The sequence below is a fragment of the Gambusia affinis genome, linkage group LG09, assembly GCF_019740435.1.
Source record: "Gambusia affinis linkage group LG09, SWU_Gaff_1.0, whole genome shotgun sequence".
In the NCBI taxonomy this organism is placed as follows: domain Eukaryota; kingdom Metazoa; phylum Chordata; class Actinopteri; order Cyprinodontiformes; family Poeciliidae; genus Gambusia; species Gambusia affinis.
The window spans coordinates 8,473,969-8,478,530 of record NC_057876.1 but is presented as its reverse complement, the minus strand read 5'-3'; the positions used below and the strand labels follow the sequence as shown (position 1 = coordinate 8,478,530).

Sequence of the window (4,562 nt, the reverse complement as noted above, 5' to 3'; positions counted from 1 at the left end):
GCTTTAACCTCGTTCTTCTATGATAGTATCTGCTGCAGCTGTCACCGTCACTGACAGGTGAGCAAACTAATTCTGAAGAACAGTCTCACGAGCCCCGTGTGTTGCTGCACCGTTCTTGAACACCCCCACATTGTCTTATTCCTAGCTGGTAGCAATCCAGGCACAGCAAAGGGGGGGAAATACATAAAGGAAAGGGAAAGCGGTGAAGCAAATGAAAGAACAAAAAAGAAGCAATATCCTTTCCTTCTTTGTCAGTAATGGCTTGCTTGGATTGTAATGTTTGATACAGCCCAGGCTGGTTCCACAGGAAGGGAATAAATCCAGCATCGCAGCAACAGCTTCCAAAATGAAAAATAAGAACAAAACCAACATTGTTTTTGTCATGTTTGGTGGATTTGTTATTGGAGCTTACGCAGATTGGATCTCTGGAAGGAGGCTTTCATTTCACCTGCGATGCAAACCCTGAAACCACCGACACAGACAGTAAAAACCTTCAGATGTAGTTCAGGTCAATATAAAACCATATACAAGACTCCAAATATGGGAAGCTCATGAAACAACTATAAACCTACCAAGATGCGGCTGTTTAGCTAAACAGAAAGACCAGGTAAGGAGAGATTTAATCAGAAAACCAGCTCACGAATTAGCCAGTAGTCACTGGAGGAGCTGCAGAGATCCACAACCTGGGTTGTGAGAATCTACTGACAAGACAGCTAATAGTTGCAGCCTACATGTATCTAGTGTTTATGGTAGAATGTCAAACAATCATCCTTGTAAGAAAGAAATAAAGTATCTAGAATGTACCACAGGGCTTGTAGAGGTCACTGCAAAGATTTTTAAAAAGGTGTTCTGCTCTGTAGAGAACCAAGTTGAACTATTTTGCTACCACTGCATGGAGACAATCTAACACTGGACATCACCCTGAACACCAGGCCCATGGCAAGAAATACCAGTGGCAGCATCATGGTGTGGGAATACATCTCTCCAGGACTAATGGGAAGTTAAATGAAATTAAATTTATGCCAATAGTGGAAGAACACCTGGCTGTGAAACATTTAGTACTGGCATGGTAGTTCACTGTGAAGCAGAGGAATTTAGATCGAAGCTCATTAATGTGCCAGAAAATGTTCTGAAAACTGAGAATCTCAAACAAGAATGGAAAAACTGACGTTTACTGCGCCACCATCCAGATGGACAAAGCTTTCATCATTATATGTAATGGACAAATGTTTAAGTTTGTAGATGTGAAAAGCTGGTAGAGCTAAATCCCAAATGACTTGTTGGTTAAGATATACACATCACTTTAGGTGTATCTAAAGAAATGGGACTGAAAACAAATGTGTAATACACTTGTGATCTTTATTTTTAAAAGCAATTGAAAACCTTATATAATTTTTAATGGAAACTCCACAATGTGTTTGCCATTTTGTAATGATCTATCTCAATTGCTTCCAACTCTAGTCCTCAAACAACCCCATTCGGCGTTTTGAAGTTCTTTCCTTCCTGCCACACACCTGACTTAAATAACTGGGTGATTGACAGGATTAAACAGCACCAGACGGCTTGCAGAGGAGGTCATGCAATCATTTGGATCAGGTGTGCTGGAACAGAGACACAGCTACAACATGTAGGACAAAGGGGTCGGGAGCCACTGATGCATCCCACAAAATCCCAGTTAAATACAGTCATGTCTACGGTGGTACCGTGACAAAATAAGAACAGGTTTGATGCGTGTGAAGACACTATGTTCAAAGTTTAACCGGCAACAAAAACTTACAGAGCAGGCGGTATGCTTCCATAAAATTTTGGGGGTTATAATACATTATTGATTATGTAACTGCGACAGACAGGCGACCTGTCCAGGGTGAACCTGGAACGTTGGCTGGAGAGGCACCAGCACCTCCCGACCCCGCTAGGGACAAGGGTGTTAGAAAATGGATGGATGGATGGATGATTATGTCACAACGGCTTTGGGAAGAGTGGGGAGGGAAGAAAGAGCACGTCAGATGAAGCTGTCAATGTAGCCCTCAATCAGCGGACACAAGATACCAGGATTAAAGCGGATAGTGCTTACTATTGATCCAATACGCACACTTTTACTGACTAACAGCTCAATATCGCACTACTGCAGCCAAACCTCATCCTTTTATGTGTTCATCCACTGCTTAGGCTATTGATGCACCGACAGAGGTTGCAGTGTGGTTAACCTGATGTGAGGACCGCTACTACGACACTGTCTGTAATCCACATGTTTTAACTTTAGAACATTTTATTCGAGAGAAGGAAATAAGCACAAAGACACAAGGACCTTTCTGTACATTTTATTTACAAAAATGTATTAAAATTCTTTGTACAGCACCTCCTTCGATGAGGTTCAGCAATTTATGCATGCATCTTTTGTAGCCACTACGACGCTTGGTGATTTCATTTGTTGTTTTTTTTTTTTTGTTTTTTTTTTTTTTTTCTTTCTGGTTATTTCTGCAGGAGGTGACACCTACTAAAAATCGAAACAAGTTTAAAAAAAAAAATAAAAAATTACCAGGACTTTATTTCGAGCATTAAACCTAGGATCAGTTTGTGCGTAGCAGGGCTCATCAAGCATCACTGATTTTCACATGCAGTTCTTTAGAAAAAAAAAATATTAAATTAAATAATGTAAGAAGGGAAAACCCAATCTGCCATAAAGTTAATAAGTAATTCTCATTAGTCTAAATGTACACATCTCTCCGGCTTACTCTTTATTTGTCTTCACATTGTCTCTTTTTTAATATAAAACTATCTGCCCATAGCTTTAGGTAATTAGATAAATATACTCCTAAATCCTATGGAATCACAGTCTTTATGAAAGAACACAATTGATTACAGCAGTATGGAAATGTGCTAAGCTCCAGGAGATGTTCCCAGTGTCATCTTATAAAAAGTTTACTTATTTTTTGTTGTATTTATATATTTTTCATTTACTAAGTAAAATCACTAAACATTTTTCATTTTCATGGAAGAAAATAATTTCTGAAAGCAAACCACAGCTCAGTGGAAAATGTGCAATTTGACATAAAAATCTAAGAAAAAAAAAACTTTACTGCGAGCCTTTAATCAGACTACAGTTAATCCACAACTAAAGTACCCATATGTTTGGTTTTATTTTGATGTAAAGAAGACTTGAATTAATCTAAGTTTCAGGGAAAGACTTTTCAGAGCATCAAAACTGCCTTGATATTTTACAAATCGTACATATCCCAAACGCGTTTTCTTTAGCCAGACTACATAATCACTGTCGTACAAAACACACTCTTGGCAGTATTGAAAGTGGGAATCAGGTCCTGCTTCATGTCATCTTCGTCCTTCTGGAGTCCCGTCAGACTTTCCCGAAGACAACGTTGGCAGCAGCACCAGAGTTCTAAGTACAAACAACACGCATCTTTGTTTCGAGCTTGACAAGCACTTCGCTCCAATGCAACGGATCTTTCCTCTTCAAGTTTATGGTCATTCGAAGGGATTCACAGCAGCATAAAAAGCTATTATCTAAGAACCAGTGTCCTACAGTGCACTGAGTAGATCTAGTGAAATAAATTTAGCACGTTGAACCAGTGGAAATCTGGCAGCAGAAGGATGATGAGTAATCTGATCATATTGATTACAAGAAAACCAATTGGACACTTGTCATGATTTATACATTGTCTTACTGGCACTTATAAATGTGCTTAGAGTTGTAAATGATGGCTTTATTCTCTCCTTTATATATATACATATATATACCTATATATATACGTATATATATATGTAGGTGTGTGTGTGTGTGTCTTTTAACTCTGCATCATTCTTCTGTTTCGTATGAGTTTCAAGCAAAAAAAGCATTATCGTTGTGATCGAGTTGCATTGTTTAGACTCAGAGTTCCATAAGGCACTGAGAGGCGGAGGAAACCTCATCGGCTTTTCCCATGACCAGTCAAGTCGTGTCGTCAATGCAGATTATCATGTCATGAAGCACAAACCCCTGCGGTCCTGTGCCTTTCACAGATGTTTAGTCACAGTTGTAGATGACGGCTCAAATGTTTCGTAAACCTGCGTCAACGAACAGAGCAGAGGCAAAGATGGGAGGAGTTTAGAATGCTGCGGAGACACGAACGTCAGCAGAAGTTTGTCAAGAAATGTTGCACCTTAACACCGTGAAGTCTTTGTTTGACCTTCTATAGCACATGAAAGCTTGCTGTGACAAACATAACATCAATCGCCTGCGAAAATTTTTGACAATTTTGACTTCAAAAGACGTGATCAACGTGCTTCCTCACGACTGTCCTGCTTCATTTCAAACACGCTGACTGACAGCATCAGGAACAGAAGCAAAACTCTCTTCTGCGCCTGCCAAAAAATTTGGACCATTTGACGTAAATGATGTGTTCTGTTTTATAGCTAACTTCTTGCCTAACCAGATAAAAGAACACAGTGTGAAAAGAAATCGTTGCAGATGTCTTGGGTACATATAATGCAAAAGTTTTTATTCTTTGGAACAAAAGGGAGAATCTGAGGTTTCCATTTCTCACAGTAATAAGATGATAGGGAAA

The 4,562-nt window shown here is 39.3% G+C and overlaps 1 protein-coding gene across 2 annotated transcripts in view; it reads right to left on the bottom strand.

Annotated features, from left to right (window-relative positions):
* Window positions 1–2,305: 2,305 nt before the first annotated feature.
* gria3b (glutamate receptor, ionotropic, AMPA 3b) overlaps window positions 2,306–4,562 on the bottom strand; it is a 99,847-nt gene continuing 97,590 nt past the window's right edge. For both annotated transcript variants that reach the window (XM_044126663.1, XM_044126662.1), the window contains exon 16: window positions 2,306–4,062. The gene's annotated coding sequence lies outside the window, so the exon portion shown is untranslated. The remainder of the gene's footprint in view (window positions 4,063–4,562) is intronic.